General features: G+C 40.9%; 1 long non-coding RNA gene across 1 annotated transcript; it reads left to right on the top strand.

The window, feature by feature from the left end:
- Positions 1–1,723: 1,723 nt before the first annotated feature.
- On the top strand, positions 1,724–15,272 carry LOC122465312. The gene is made up of 3 exons (XR_006290056.1): positions 1,724–1,928; positions 8,386–8,392; positions 15,262–15,272. It is a non-coding gene; the product is annotated as an uncharacterized LOC122465312 (long non-coding RNA).
- The last annotated feature ends 2,459 nt before the right edge of the window (positions 15,273–17,731 follow it).

Here is a 17,731-nt window from a genome sequence, read left to right on the forward strand (position 1 = left end):
GGGGATGTATTGTTTCTTGACTTTAGCAAAGCTTTTGACACGGTCTCCCACAGCATTCTTGTCAGCAAGTTAAGGAAGTATGGGCTGGATGAATGCACTATAAGGTGGGTAGAAAGCTGGCTAGATTGTCGGGCTCAACGGATAGTGATCAATGGCTCCATGTCTAGTTGGCAGCCGGTGTCAAGTGGAGTGCCCCAGGGGTCGGTCCTGGGGCCGGTTTTGTTCAATATCTTCATAAATGATCTGGAGGATGGTGTGGATTGCACTCTCAGCAAATTTGCGGATGATACTAAACTGGGAGGAGTGGTAGATACGCTGGAGGGGAGGGATAGGATACAGAAGGACCTAGACAAATTGGAGGATTGGGCCAAAAGAAATCTGATGAGGTTCAATAAGGATAAGTGCAGGGTCCTGCACTTAGGATGGAAGAATCCAATGCACCGCTACAGACTAGGGACCGAATGGCTAGGCAGCAGTTCTGCGGAAAAGGACCTAGGGGTGACAGTGGACGAGAAGCTGGATATGAGTCAGCAGTGTGCCCTTGTTGCCAAGAAGGCCAATGGCATTTTGGGATGTATAAGTAGGGGCATAGCGAGCAGATCGAGGGACGTGATCGTTCCCCTCTATTCGACACTGGTGAGGCCTCATCTGGAGTACTGTGTCCAGTTTTGGGCCCCACACTACAAGAAGGATGTGGATAAATTGGAAAGAGTCCAGCGAAGGGCAACAAAAATGATTAGGGGTCTAGAGCACATGACTTATGAGGAGAGGCTGAGGGAGCTGGGATTGTTTAGTCTGCAGAAGAGAAGAATGAGGGGGGATTTGATAGCTGCTTTCAACTACCTGAAAGGGGGTTCCAAAGAGGATGGCTCTAGACTGTTCTCAATGGTAGCAGATGACAGAACGAGGAGTAATGGTCTCAAGTTGCAATGGGGGAGGTTTAGATTGGATATTAGGAAAAACTTTTTCACTAAGCGGGTGGTGAAACACTGGAATGCGTTACCTAGGGAGGTGGTAGAATCTCCTTCCTTAGAGGTTTTTAAGGTCAGGCTTGACAAAGCCCTGGCTGGGATGATTTAACTGGGACTTGGTCCTGCTTTGAGCAGGGGGTTGGACTAGATGACCTTCTGGAGTCCCTTCCAACCCTGATATTCTATGATTCTATGATTCTATGATCCCTGACAGGTGTTTGTCCAACCTGCTCTTAAAAGTCTCCAGTCATGGAGATTCCACAACCTCCCTAGACAATTTATTCCAGTGCTTAACTATCCTGACAGTTAGGAAGTTTTTCCTCATGTCCAACCTAACCCACCCTTTCTTCAATTTAAGCCCATTGCTTCTTGTCCTATCTTCAGAGGTTAAAGAGAACACATTTTCTCCCTCCTTCCTCCTTCTAACAACCTTTTATGTACTTGAAAACTGTTATCATGTCCCATCTCACTCTTCTCTTTTCCAGACTACACAAACCCAATTTTTTCAATCTTCCCTCATAGGTCATGATTTTTAGACAATAATTTTTTATTGCTTTTCTCTGGACTTTCTCCAACTTGTCCATATCTTTCCTGAAATGTGGCGCCCAGAACTGGACACAATACTCCAGTTGAGGCCTAATCAGCATGGAGTAGAGCGGAAGAATTACTTCTCCTGTCTTGCTTACAACACTGCTGCTACTACATCCCAGAATGATATTTGCTTTTTTTGCAACAATGTTACACTGTTGACTCATATTTAGCTTGTGATCCAATATGACTCCACAGTACTCCTTCCTAGGCAGTCATTTCCCATTTTTTATGTGTGCAACAGATTGTTCCTTCCCAAATGGAGTAGTTTGCATCTGTCTTTATTGAATTTCATCCTATTTACTTCAGCCCATTTCTCCAGTTTGTCCAGATCTTTTGAATTTTAATCCTGTTCTTGAGCAACCCCTTGTATCACCTGTACTTACCTGCTTCCCTCTATTCTTTTCTGTGTCCGTCTGTTCCTCTTTATTTCCTTGGCTCTGCTCCTCTCTGTGTTCCTCCTTTCTCACTACTACTTAATTAAACTTCAGGTACCCATTTTAATAGCCCATCAAAGAGCAATAATTAACACAGATTTCAAAGTATGGAGGATAATCACCCGAATATCTTTTGCCTTTTGCATATTTACATGACATTTTTTACCATTCCAGTATATTCAGTGAATTTTTGTTTCTTTGCAGTCAGCTGTTGTTACTGCACCCAGCTCATTACATTATTAGCATTAATAGCCAATTAAGAGTATAGATTTTTTTGTATCCTTTACATTAGATATGCATGTTCAGTGTGCATGGGGGTTAGATCTAATTGACAGGGACATCAGCAGAAAAAGAAGCAGGTTTAACATTAAGTCCAGAGTCAAACTAAATTAAATCTTACTTTGACCAGAAAATGAGCAACTGAAGAAAACCACAGGAGATGAACATTCACAATTTGACAAAATCCTCCTCTTTATGCACATTTTCAACAGGATAGCTCAAGATGACATGCTGTGGCAATTGAGCCTAACCAGTACCGTGTACTATAAGTTTGAATCCTGTCTTTGGCAGCTTTCTGAGAATGTGTGTTCTTACATGAATTTCTTCTCCTTATCTGCATTCTGTGGGAGCTCCTTCTGGGACTTGGCCTGTGTATGCAGGAGGCCAGACTACATGATTATAATGGTCCCTTCTGGCCTTAAAATCTGTTAATTTTTCTCACTATTTCCTCCCCCTAACATGTTTTACACCTCCTTACACTGCTTTTCTGGGTTTTTTTATTACACCTGGATTTCTCAACAAGAGAATATCCCTGAGCAAACAGGGCAGAGAAGAGCCATGGGATGACAGATTCATAATGGTGAGAACTACCACTCTTCTATTTTAACAAGATTTAGTAGTTTGTTGAGGGAAGGGGTGGAAGACCCATTGCTTAAGACCTTCAAAACTAGAGTGGTCAAAGCACTGGAACGTAGACTGTAAGTAGGAATCCTGCCCTGAAAGCTGTTCATCTAATTGACTGACAAGCCTCTTTTACAGCTCTTATTTCTGTGGGTCATATGTCCTCAATTTTTCAGCAGAACTCTCAGTTTATTGTAGTGGGGAGTTCTGCTGGAAACCTGACGGCACAAGATGGTCCTGTGATTTTATTACTCTGTGTTCATCTACTTTTCCAGACAGAATAATTGAGCTTAAGTTAATAAACATATCTCTGTTCCATTTCATGCAGCATTAAACTGATGCTCTGAAAACTAGAAGTGACACAAAGGGAAAGATTTCCAGAAAAAAAACAGTTTCTGTTCTCATAAATTGATAAATAACTACAAAGCTCACAAAAAACAGTGCAGAAATGCTGAATGATTTCTGCCTTGTTCATGTCTAAAATGCAGCCACACCTGAAGAGTTCACAAAGTAGCAGTTTTCCAACCAATCCCAAAGGAGAGTCATATTTCAACATTCTTTCTCAAGACGACTTATTTCTGCTAGTGTGATGATGAAAAGGAACCCAAAGAACCAACTGAGAAATGATTAATTTTCCCAGTGCAAATTTGTAATGTTACCGTAAGGACATAGAAAGTATAGGAGCTTCTGAAATGAAATATTTGGTCTTGCCTAGTTAAGTTTATGGAGTGCTAATAGCTTTCTAAAGAGAATATGTCTGCCTGTTCTCAACAAATCTGAGGTAATAAGATATGTTATTGTAAAGCTGATCAAAAAGTGAGATAGTGTTGTAACAAGAAAGTCACTGGAAGATTTTTAGGTATTAAAGCTGATTTGATTTTGAAAATCCCACCATATGTATTTAAAAAACAACCACCCGATATTATTACTAGAAGTAGAAATCAGTCATAAGGTTCTTATGCTGCTACTAATGTTCAAGTATTTGCATTATCATTTCCCAATTCATTCATTTCTCAGTAATCCAGCCATCTTCATTGATTAGTCAATCATTACCTAGGGTTACATTTGCCCCTTACTATATCTAGAGCTGCAATAAAGCATATAAAAGAGATACAATCTCAGACATAGAATCAGGGGTTGCAAAGCACCATTTAAAGTGCGGGGAGGCATAGACTTGCTCCTCCCCACTTGACGCTCCTCTTCCCCTCTCAGGATCCCCACACCACTGGTAGCCTGACTCCCCCTTCCACATCTGGTCCATGTGCCCCTACACCTATCCCCTCCAAATCTGAGTGAAAGGTGTTGTGACCTGGTGTGCGGGGTTACAGCACCACTCACATTTGGCCTGGCTACCCCTACTTCATGATGAAGGAGTAACCAGGACAACTTTGAGTGAGTGGTGTTACCATATAGCATGTGTGGATGCAGAGACACTCAGGTTTGGCTGAGTCAAAAACTGGTCGGGCCATGGCCCGGGTAGTACCCCCCAGCTCCATGGCCTGTGCACAGAATGCTTTCAGACCTGCAAGATCACTGCATATTGGCTGGGTAGGATAATAAATTATCATTTATTCTAAGGTTAAACATATTCATTAGTCGCACAGTGAGGGATATTAAGAAAAAGAAAAGAAAAAACAACTCCTGGAAATTATGGTATTGAACTGATAGGAAACTCAAACAGCTCCAAGTATGTGGGCCAGTGTAAGTGAATAAAATAAAGATAGCACTCATGATTGTTTGATCCTGCACCATTGCAGTTACTAGAAGCTATGCCATGGACACCAACGGGAGCAGGAGCTGCTCTGGGATTTTTTTTTTTCTGGGATATTTATTTGGATGTATAGAAATGCTACAAAGGGCACCTGGCCATACTCTCCGGATACTGTCAACATAATTTAGGATATATTTTTAAGTATAACAATTTAAGAGAAATCTCCTTCCCCCCTTGAGTAGTTCCCCATCATCCCCATTATTTATTATTCATTTATTTGTGTTGTGGTAGTGCCTAGGATCCTCCGTTATGGATCGGGACCCTATTGTTTGGGTGCTATATAATACAATGCCACGCCCCTCATACCTCTTCATCTGATAACTGGGGGAGGGGGTGAAACTACCCTGAAGTTACTGGATTTGGGCCCTTTCAGACCAAGGGGGATAATGAATTCCAAAGCCTCACAGTCTGGGTGTCTTACAGTCATTTCGCATGCATGTTCTTGCAGGATCAGGACTTAACAGAGATGAAGACCTAAACACACCCAAAATGTGAGGGGCTTCAGATCTATTCCAGCTCATCTGTAATGTTTACACTCGTTTGTCTTGACAGAAATATAACATGACTGACGTATTTATCTTTGAAAATAAAGGGCTGCCCTCCTTATGCATACTGAGGATAGTACCTGACTCCTTGAGTAGCCCCACTGAAACCAACAAGGGTAAAGGTGGCCGAATCTAGCACTAAATATTTATTAGCTTTGTGTGTGAGTGACAATATTACTGTTCATTGCATATTATATATGTTGTCATAAGGCAGGTCCATAAAAGACATGACAGGCCATATTTTAATTTAAGAACAACAACAAATGTAAATGGATAAAGCAAAAAATAAATAAATCCCCTGCTGAAGCCAGTTTTGCCTTTAATAAAACCATTCTCTTCCAACAAAGAAAGCGGTCCCCGCACTTCACTTGGACGTAGTATAATATATCACTTGTATGAGGTTTCTGCTTAGTACCGATACTTAGACACCTCTGATTTAGTACTTCAAAGAGGTGTCAGGGTGCATTTGAGCTCAGTTCATTCTGTTGCACTTTGAAGTATCTTCAACAGCAGTGACAGCAAGGGTTGAAAATGAGTTGCCTGGAATCCAGGAACCCATTCAAGCATCAGATTTCTTTGCTAGGGAGGCAGTTTTAAAATTGATTTTAAAAAAATGCATACAAATGTGCTCCTCGCTGTGAAGGTTTTTATTAATGATCTATTATTATATGAAATGGCTTTTGATCCATAATCTACAATTCATACTTGAATGCCATTTTCTTGACAGAAAGCCACCATCTCCCAACAACTAGCAAAATGTGGCTTTGTTACAGCTGTATCATCAAAAGGTCCATGCGTCCAGAAGTGAACACTGGCAATAAACGCTTGTTGTTGCGGAAAAGGATGGCTTAGATGGCTGATAATGGGATGTGAATCCTCATGCTATGTCATCCATTTGACCTTAGCTTACCAGTTATTATTATTTTATTTATTTATATTATCGTAGCACCTAGGAGTCCCGGTCATGGACCAGGACCCATTGTTCTAGGTGCTGTACAAACGAGAAAAAAAAGACAGTTCATGACCCAAAGGGTTCACAGTCTGAGACAACAGATGGATACAGACAGAGAGATGGGGAAACATAAGGAAATAATGAGACAGTATTGGACAGCATGATGGACAGTGGTGTCAGCACTGTCAAAACAGTTGTCAATTTCTGGTTCAGTGACACAATGGTTTCCAAAGCTCTCCAGTGCACCGCAGAGTGCACAAATATACCCTTTCAGGGGCCTGGCATATTGTCCTCCTCTCCCCCCATGTGGCAGGCCTTTGCTGGCCAGTATGGAGGAGGGGCAGAATCAAGGCTCTGCCTAACCCCGATGCCTCCTTTGAGGTAATGTGAGGCCCTGAGAAAATAATTTGGGAATGGTTCCTGGGCTTCCTCAGAGACTGCAATTCACGTGGGCTATGCAAGGGATTGTGGGGAGGCTTCTCACTTCCTCCCTTCATTGCACCCCTGCAGAAGTGCCAAGTGGAATCTGGGCTTTAGTGCTAAAAGGCCACTTCAATGGGAAGAAATAGAAGTAAGTGGTGATAGGTCCCACAGGTGAGAAAGGGGGTACAAGGGTCAGAAAAATTTCCTAAACCACAGAAGATGCCAATACCTTGGATTGTGCTTATCAGATCTCCCCCCACCCCCCACTTCTTCAAAAGGAAGAGGATAGGAGGGGTAAATCAGCCAGTTGATCCCAGAATACTCAGCGACCCCTGCCCTAAAGACCTCAATGCCAAGTAAGTAAACATGTCTTTTCCCCAACCAATAAGAAAGCATTAGAAGTGGGGGCTTGGCTCTTTTAGGCAATAGCTTATATAAGAAGGGAGGAGAACTAGGTTTGTAGTTGACAGAGTAGTGCAGTTTGGTGGAGGAGGATCTCCAGTGTTTGGACAAGCTTTGGATGAACATTTGAAGAACTGGTTGCTTATCTGAACCAAACCCTAACTTGGACCCTTTGGAAGTTAACCCATTGCTAGTTATGATGATTGATGCTACAGTGAGATCTGCTGTAGCAGAATCCATCTGTTGTGGTTTGTAGAGATTTATTTAATAGATTCATAGATTCCAAGGCTATAGAACTTACCCAGAATAATTCCTAGAGCATAGCTTTCAGAGAAGCATCCAATCTTGATTTAAAAATGGTCAGTGATGGAGAATCCACCATGACCCTTTGCAAATTATCATAAACCATTGTTTATTTTCCACATTTCCAAAGCTCTATTGATACAGATATATTTATTTCAGTAGAATAGCAACAGTCATGTTTCTGAAAGACTATAGATGAAATCCCTTGCTCCGTGCATGTACAGTGGCTAGCACAATGGAGTGCTGATCTCAGGGCTTCTAGGACCTGCAATACAATTAATAGAAGTAATAACAGCAAGAGGGCCTTCCTTTAAGAGGTGATGTTTGCCTTTTATGCAGGGGTGGCCTTGGATCCATATCAGAGGGTGAATTAATCAACAGGATAACAAGTATTCAGTTGTATTTTATCCATATTAGCTCGGTCATCTTAAATTTCAATCTTGTAGTTCAAATCGTAAAGAGATTGTATTATTTCTCAAATTAATAATTGCTCCAATGAGTTCATTAGTTGAGACACTAATCTAGTTTTGGAGCTTTGGGATTAAAATCCCAAATCCACCCCTGACTTTACATCTGTTTTAAATAGTTACATTTTTATTTCAAATAAATGAGTACTATCTAGAGGGCAAGAGAAATTAACATTTTCTTAAACCATTGTCCCCTGGGATTTTATTGATTGCCTATTTTCTGTAGAATTTGAAAAATGATCTGTGATCTACAGCAGTATAGCTGGATTTTTCTTTTGTAAGGGGTAATATATCCCATTCAGGCCTTAGAAGTGGCTGGTTATACCTGAGATATCAGTACAGGTTTCCCATTTATTGTGGAAAATTAGTCTTGAAGCTGCCTGGCTTGTTAACTGGACACATTTTACCAGTTGAGTGTGTTTGCTTTGTCCACATCTATTTACTTTCGAAGATAATGCTAGCATAGGTCCAAACCAGATAAGTGGGGTTTTTTGAGAAAAGTATAGAAACACCCATTAATGATATAGAGAGACAAGCTTTCGAGCTTACATAGAGCTCTTCTTCATGTATTGAAAGCTTGTCTCTCTCACCAACAGAAGTTGGTCCAATAAAAGATCCTACCTCAGCCACCTTGTCTCTCCAATACCCTGGGACCAACGCAGCTAAACAACACTGCATACAAGTAATGCTATAGGCAAGAAAGGTCAAAAAGGCAGAGTACTTGGGCCTCAAGTCAGTCTCTCATCACTGAAATTGAATTACAAGTGTTACTTCCCTCTACCCACTCAGCCAGCTACCCTGGCCAGAAAGTGTGTGTGTGTTGGGGTGGGGGCAGAAGGAAGGAGGGCGGCAAAGGAGAAGCAGTAGAATTCTTCTGTGCAGTATAACTATGATCAACCTTCATCTCATGCCTACACCTTATCTATGCCAGTCTCTACAACAACCTATGGCATTTTGGATCTTTTCTTCTTCTCCCTCTCTCCAGAAGTCCTACTACCCTGCCTCAGAATACAAGTAACTCCCACCAGAGTCAAAGGGTAAGAGCTGTGGTAGGAGCCCCTACATAACAAAGGGACACATTTTGCTTACAACTCACGGAGGCAAATCCTTGAAGTCAGTGAAATTCATTGCATGAGAAAGGCATGCAGGATAGGGCCCTTAACCACTCTCCAGCCATTACCACCCTATAAATCTGATAAAAACACAGCCCCTGATTCTTGTCCCTTTTCCACCCGTGATCTTCAATGGAGTTACTCCTTATATGCACGGATGTAAATATGAGGAGAATCAGGTCCACAGAGACTATCTTATGCACTTTATTTTCATTCTAGTCTTTTTTGTTCCAGGGCTGAGTGTGTACTTTACGAAAAAGTGTCTGTTCGTGCTATTCTGTTCCTTGTGTATAACTCAATACAATGTACTCTTTTGGAAAAAAAAATATAAAAGAAAGTCTGTTATGTTTGTACTTTTAATTTAACATTGGTTGGGACATCTGCCAAGCTAATATAGGCATTTTTCTATGCACTGGAAAAAACCCAATTAGGACTTGTTCTTAGTTTGATTATCAGTCAGAAACATGCATACAGAAATATTCATTAGAGATCTACTGAGAGCTGTGATAAAGCAGCAGACAGCTGAATTATACAGTCTGTCAGTATCCCCACTACAATTTTACATTTTCTTGATAAAGGACAAGTAACAAAGTATCTAAGATGTAATTTGGTGCCCACTGGCACTGTACTTCATTATGGCAGATATTGTTCTGACTCTCTTTAGGAGGTTGGTGAGTGTTTCACGACATGATATTGTGCACAAAAGATAAATCACTAGGTCAAATTTGCATGCAGCCACAACACAGGAATGACTCTGAGAACGTCTTGCCATCATAACCTACCCCCAATAATTTTGGGTTTGGAAAGATTTGATTGACTCAAAAAATGTGGTTCCAAAATGATGAAATTCTCTCTTATGGATCATTGTGTTGACTCAGCTCATACAAATAAAACAGTAGCACTATGCAAAGGTCAAACCAAAAAGAAAAAGAACATTCTCATGGATGTGCTTGGTTTTTATGAGGTGATTTAGCAGTTTGTGTAAAATAGTTGTTGCATTAGTTTATAGGTCCTTTGCTGTTGGCCTCTGTCCATTGAAACTGAGCTCATAAGCAGTTCAGCACATGATTTAAAAGGGCAAAACTCTTTAGATACAATCAGAATGGACACATGCATGGAACTGTGATATCAGTCAGCTAAGTAGATCAAAGTCTCTCTTACAGTTTATTTGAAAAGCATTTGGGAAATCTGGTTCCTAATGATTTCAGTATGCTTTCCTTTCTAAACAGAAAATATATCACTTTTTAAAGGAAAAAATACACATTTCTTTCCATTATTGAATGTGGCACTTTGGTAACAAAGCTGCTCAATATACATAAACTATAAAGTAAAATGAAATGGTTTTAATAATAATGTCCAAAAATCATGCAGATGCAGAAAAAAATTCCATCTGATGCCCTCAAGACTTTGAATCAGACCCATTGGCAACAGAAAAAGCAGACAATGAAGTGGTTGTAGCAATCCACTTTAAAATGAACAAAACTCATAGCATGTTTTTTTAATTCAACAGTCTAATTTTGGTTAGACCAGGACTCCTTAAAAATCTTTATTCCACAGTATGTATTGCATCAGCAACCCTTAAATAACCACATGTTAAATCATGTTAAAATAAAACTGTTGAAAGGACAAATTCCCCAGGCTTTTCTGGCTGCCTGTGTATATTCAATAATTTCATGGTGTTCTCTGAAGAAGGTTTAAAACCAATCCACCACATTAGCAGTAAAACTGAGAGCCATGAATAAATGATCCACCACTTTGAAACATGTACGAACTCAAAAATATAAATATTCTCTTTACTGGATCTTCATTTTTTTAATTGATGAATGTTTCCATATGTGTGGCATATCTATCTGAGGCACTTACATAGGCCCCATTCCCATAGTATCTAAGTACCTCACCATCTTTTTTTTATCCTTACAACACCCGTGCAAGGCAAAGAAATATTGCTATCCACATTTTATACAGAATGGGAACTGAAGCACAGGGAGATGAAGTGACTTGCCCAAGGTCACACAAAAAGTCTGTGGCAGAGCAGTAAGCAGAACCTGGGCTCCCAAGTTCTAGGCTAGTACTATAACATTGGCCTATCCTCCCACTCCCATTTATCTACAAAACAACCTGTCCAAATTCAGTTACTACAAACTATCATGGAGGATTTTACAATTACAGTTCACTTAGATCCCAATTCAGCAAAGCACTTAAGTGGCTACTTAAAGTTAACATATGATTCATTTTTTGCTGACTAGGTTTTAAGCATATACTTAAGGCCATTGCCTTAGGGGTTGCCCCAAAGTTCACTGAAGTCAATGAGGGGGGGAAAAAGCCAGTGGACACAAGGCTCTTATTGTGTAGAATCCCAAATTTCTGTTACTAGGATTCATTTTTCTCTCTCATATTTAGAGCTGATCATAATTCATCTGCAATCAGTGATTTGAAATGAACCCTCCTTTCTGTGTACAGGTTGTTCATGAACTCACCCTGATTTCTGTTCTGTGTAAGTATTCACAAAATAGTATGGATGAATCATTTTCAGCGTATAGGATCAAGTCCCACTTGAGCCCCGGTCCTCTGCACAGAGGAGAATTTCACCATATTGATTAAGATGGGTACAAAAATAGCTGGAATCTGAAAGATCACATGCAAACAAAACACTGTTTTTGTTCTATTCAAGCAGCTCTAGTTTCTAATACATAAATGTTCCTTAGTTTCTCTGTTTTATTTTCATTTTAAGGTATCATCTACATTTATGGAGCTGCATTCTTTTTTCCATCTGAAGTGCATTTTGCAAAAAAAGAACCTACAGCTGAAAATCCCAAGAAAATATGTAACTTTGTGAGCACTATTTATATATCAAAAATCTCTATTAAAATCATGGGAGCACTTTGCTGAGCAAATCCATCTGTCATTCCCTCCCCACGCACTTTTCCTAAATAGTAGCATCACCATTTCAAATGACTGAAGAGTTTACTTAAGTTATTCTGAGCATATGGAAAGTCCCTGAATCACCCACCCACAAATATAAATAGTAGTATAAGACTGAGATGTAAACTCACAAAATGCTGAAGGAGAAGAAAAAACCCAGGAATGGTTTATCTGCCAACAAAATATTGGATATGATTTAAATTCAGTGAAACGTTTTCAGTTTAGCTCTCGGAACTGACATTTCCCCCCTGTCATTACTAAAGCTTGGGTGGGTATGTTTCCTGTCTCAAGAGAGAGATTTTTACTTCATTGGTAATGTTGTGTCACACATATTAAAATAAAAATGTTTCTTGTAATAGATATATAATTATTATTTATTATTATTGCAGTAGCACTTAGAGGCTCCAGCCTCATTATGCTGAATGCTGTAGAAATATATAACAAAGAGACAGTCTCTGCCCTCAATTGCTTACAATCTAAGGCTATGATATTGTCATTGATTATCAAACAACTATGGGGGTTAATCTTGAAAACCTTTACTCCTGGGATTAGTTCTGTTGACCTGGAGTCTGTTTTCCATTATGCTGATTATGTGCAGATATGGCTTCTTTAATTTCAGTAAAGTTGCTCCTGATTTACATCAGTGACTGTGACCAGAATCAAGCCCAAAGTGACTACTTGCATGAGTAAGGACTACTTGTATGGACTGGATCTTAGTACAATATCTATGGAGGGGACATGAGGGAACCATTTAAGGTCTATAAGTCAATAGGAATGGTGAAATAGCACAGTAATAATAGCAGTTACAGTATGGGGCTTATCCCTCTTTCAAACATCTTCCAAGGTGATGGACATCCAAGTTAGCTCAGTGGGTTTCCTGTGCTCTGCAGCTATTAGCCATGATTTTTAAGGGGGAATCTTCTCTCTTCATCAGCTGTATAATTCCTTATTACACATTCCATGGCACTTCTTTCTCCAGAATAGAGCCAGTGACTCCGCCGTGGCCTGCTGCCATCTATGCGTTTATGAGCTGATTCAGCCCCTGCTGATCTGGAGACAGAGCGAGAGATATTGGGAATCAAACCTACAGTAAGATTTCCCATAAGACAGTCGAAACAATTATGAATTAGTTTGCTACCAGGTCAATTTTACATTTTCTATTTTTGTGGGGAAAGGCGGGGAGGGGTCTCTCCATTTTTTTCAAGCTTGTAGTCAAGTGAAAATTCCAAGGTTTCCCCTTCGTTTTTAATTTATTATAAAAGCCTGTTCCTACAGGCTCCTGCTCTCCCACTAATCATCCCCATGTGGCTAAATCTACATTTCTTCAAGATGCAGTGGCCTCCGCATCAGCTGAAATAAAAGCCAAAGATAAAAGTTGCACAGTGGGGCCAGATTCTGCAAGCTGTTGCCCCAGTGTAACTGACAACAGAATTTGGCCCATGATACCTGAGGAAGCAATCCACCTTTGCTCAAGATGTATGAAAGCAAACAGCTTCCATTCAGGCAAGTTTCAGTGCACATTTTAGGCAGGCTGTAAGATTGGCAGTTTGACAAATCAAGCATTGCTTTGATTTGGGGACACTCTTGAGAGTCCACAAATTCCAGATGAAACTGGAGAATTTAATTTTGATAACATTTTGGAAATGACAACTCAGTAGTGTCAGGCCCACTTTTCACTGAGAACCTTTGGTTTTAGTTTTTGATTTTGTTTTATTTTGTTTCTTGCTCCAGACAGAGAAAAAAAATTCTGCCAAATGTCTGGGTGAATGTTGGTCAGTTTCATTGGCCAGGTGATTTTCATCTGTTTGGTGGCTTTATTGTGAAATTTTTGCACTCTCCTACTTTGTCTCCTTCATTTCTTTGCATACCACACTGTTGTAGGAGTGTATTTTGTGCACTGGATCTCCACAACTCCTCTCCCTTTTCCCACAGCTGATATCTGGGGTGTGATGCCCACCCCCTTCTGGAAAAAAGGAGACACAGCTGACCCTCTCTTCCAAGCTGTCATTAACCTTTAACCTGTCCATTAATTGTCCATCCTGGGTGCAGTCCGCACCCCATGTCTCCCCATCAAATAAATACATCCATGCCCAGATGTCTCCGATCAGTTCTAGGGAGATAATAGAAGTAAGGTGAGCCATGAGTCCAGATGTCCATCATGACACTTCAGAGTGCTTCCAACACATTTGTGCCCAAAAGAGACTGAGTGTCTCCTACCTATCTATCCACCCAATTACTCAGATTAACTGCTGCAGCCTCACCACAGTATCTGGCAGCTATGCTAGGTGGAGTCTGTGACAGGGGAGGAGTTGGGTTTATTCTGTAACAGCCTTTGATAGACAAAGCACCTCCCCACCAAAGCATCAAGCCAGAGTGCAAGACTGCAGACATTCGGTGGAGGAGCAGAAGTAAATCTAGCCCCAAGCTAGGACAGAACAGATCCCTAAACAGAATAGAGAGTCTGCAGCACCACAGAGGAGATAAATCACAGTGTTTGACAAAAAATACTTTACAGAGATCTGGGCTATGTCCCAAAGTGGACCCAAATAATTGCTGTGTGAGATACAACATGGAACATGCCCAGGACTGCCAGAGTGGGCAGCAGCAGGAGTTTTCTTACGCTGAGCTGCTTCTCCTGTTCTCCTGGCAGCAGCTCATCAGCCCTTCCCCTGCTTTCCGGGCTTGTCTACAGGTACAGCTGCTCCAATTTAATTTACAGTATGACTTTAAACCAGTGCAAAAGACTGGCTGGACACTCTTATTTCAGATCAAACCACACTTATTTTGGTTTATCTCACATCAATTAGAAACAGATTTAAAGATAAACCGAAATAAACTTCTCTTCATCCAAAATAAGGGTTTCCCCTTTCGGGGCTGTCCTGGTTTAATTAAACCAGCCTTTGTTTGTGTGGAGACAAAGCCTGTATGGCTGTGCCTCTCTCTGTCAGCAGCTAGTGCTATCCCCTTCCACTTCCCAGGCAGCTGCCTCTCGTGTGACCACAGCAGAAGCTGAAGCTGGCTGGGGCTGCTGCCAGATGGGGAGTCTGTGTAGGACAAGCCACCATGAGAAGAGGAGAAAGTCCAGAAAAAGGAAAGCCATGGGAGCTGCAGAGGTGGAAGCAGTCATTTTGGGTGGAGGGGGCGGGGGGAGAGGGGGAGGGAAGGGGAGGGGAAAGTTATGGGGGAGGAAGAAAGTGGAGGGGGGAAGCAACATTTCCTTAAAGAGTCAGTTCTTCAAATAAGCCAGGGGTGATTGGAGGCTGCAAGGGTGACTTTGTGCCTCCAGGAGATTTTGGAGGTTCTAGGGGTAATTAGGGATAAATGCACTGCTCGCTTTATGGGGATAGCAAACCCCACACAGCCTTACCCAGGCTGAAAAAAAAAAAAGCTCAGTGAGGGGAACCTCATGGACTTTTCTTTCTCCATGCCATGCAGCACCAGTCCCCTCTTGTTTTTTTTCCACAGGAGGGGATGATCTGGCCTAATTTTGGATACAGAGAGCTATTATTTAATGTATTTATCATTTATTTAACAACATAAATGTCCATGGCACTGCAAAGAACAGACAAAATTTTAAAAGGCCGCTATCCTGTACAGGTTACAATCTAAGGCTCAGATCCTGCAAAAACTTAGCTTTTTACAGTGTGAGTAAACCAGCAATTACAGGAAGACTTGGGGGACAGGGGCTTGGAGGATCAGGATTACAGCTAGATGCTTAGGTGGTTAGATGTGCGTACTTTCATATGTTTTTTCTCCCCCCACCCCTTTGGAGAAAGAAGAGTTACGTTGTCAGGGAGGGAAGGGGCAAAGGAGGGGAGACAAGAATAGTGGAAGGGAATAATGATGATGGAACCAAAGGGTGGGGGCGATGGGAGGCAGTGTTCATTAAAAAGGAAAGGTTTCATTTGCTTCCCCACACCAGACTATGTATTCCGAGCTCTTCATTGGCATGGTAGCTAGTGATTAGTGAATTTTGTAGTGGCCATCAATTAATTCCTATAGGTTTATTAGCCTATTTTTTAAAAAAAGATTTGGATTGATTCTTTTGTATTTCTAAATCAATTCTTCTGGTAAAATGAGTTGGGGGAATAACTCTCTGCTTCCAAAGTTAAATGGCTAATTTCCGAGCTCTGTGCAAGGTGGAGCAGCATGTGCTTCTTCCAGGAAGCCTAGACAATCACGAGACTCAGCACTGTAGGCCTTAGGGAGCTAGACAAATTGGCTGTGTACAAAACACAGTTGCTCTAAAGAAATCATGACAGGTTTCAGAGTAACAGCCGTGTTAGTCTGTATTCGCAAAAAGAAAAGGAGTACTTGTGGCACCTTAGAGACTAATACTCAAATAAATTGGTTAGTCTCTAAGGTGCCACAAGTACTCCTTTTCTTTTTTCTAAAGAAATCATGTTTCTAAAACACCAGCTCTCCTTCATATGAAATCTCCTGCCATTGAAATCATTGGGAAAACCCCTAGACATTTCAGAACTGGTCCTTTAGGCCAGTGGTTCTCAACCAGGGTTATGTGTACAGCCCGGTGAAAGTGAGTGAGGATGGAGGAGAGTGAGCGATGGAGGGAGGGGGGAATGGCGTGAGTGGGGCAGAGCCTCAGGGAAGGGGCAAAGTAGATCCTGGGTTGATCTTAAGTTCAAAAAGTGATCGTGTGCGTAAAAAGGTTGGAGACCACTGACCTAGGCTGTATATGTACATACCTGTGGTATGGATTTAGGAGCACTGACAACAAATGATTTTACTACTACTTTTATATGAGTCTTAGTCCATACCCTGGAGTCAGTGAAATCTAGAAGAAAATATATAAATTAAAGAAACAATATTTCAACTGAACCAGGAGAAAATACCAAGATGACATGATTAAAAATCATTTTGTCAAAATGAATACCGTACCTGGAACACGCTACTCTTCTCAGGCACAGCATAGTATAGGGGAAAGGAAAAAAGAACTTTGAAAGACCTCCTAGTCCTATATCACCTGCAGCATGCTCCTCCCTCACAAGCTACCTCTTCTCCAGCAACAATTTACATTTCTTTTCCAGACTTTGAACCTAAGTGTATCATAAATATTATGTTTTTTGGATTCCCTCAGTAGCACTCTGCCCATTAATCCCACTCCAGAAGGATTTACTCTAACATTCCAAACGTTTAACCAATTTCAAAGAGCCCCACCTTTTATCAAAACAAACAAATTGCCAGAGAAATGTCATGTTTCCTCCTGGAGATTCAGAATTCCTTTCTATGAGATAATAGGCTGGCAGATATTTAAATCCCTAAATTTTTTGGGGAATTATTGAGGTTTTCTTGCTTAGAAAATGATGGCAAGATGGAAGAAATACTTAGGTTCCAAAGTGATGAGCGTGGTATACGAACCTCTAGAGAATAGAATAGAATAGAATAGAATAGAATAGCAAGTTCTGTTTCATCAGCTGTGGGGTTGATAAAATGCCTAATTTTTGCATTGAGTGCCTTCCCTTTAGAGCTGCTTTTTCCAGGGCTGTCAGAAGAGAAGGTTGTGCCAGGGACACTGAGGTTTAGCAATCTCAAACAATATATGTCCTGTATGGTATTGAGCCTGTGTTGTTCCAAAGACAAATGGAATGGCTCCGTCACTGATGTGTCAAATCGGCCCACTCAGAGTAAATAATGGAGTCCTATCTCCTTTTGACATAAGGTTGGCAGTATCTTTTTCTACATGGAGATGGTAACTATCACCCCATATGAATCTGAAGTAGCATCATACAAATCTTTGCTTTCCTAATCTTATTTGTGGTAAATACATGCTGTTTTAGGGACTGACTACAACTGCTGGATCATAAAAGGCATTGCAAAGCACAGAACTGCATCCTATTGGGAGATGGATATCAGATTGCTTTAGATCTTTAAGTTTGTTTGGCTATTTTAGTTAGTGACCCTATAAGGATCCCCACTG

Source organism: Chelonia mydas, chromosome 3, assembly GCF_015237465.2.
Source record: "Chelonia mydas isolate rCheMyd1 chromosome 3, rCheMyd1.pri.v2, whole genome shotgun sequence".
Classification (NCBI taxonomy): Eukaryota; Metazoa; Chordata; order Testudines; family Cheloniidae; genus Chelonia; species Chelonia mydas.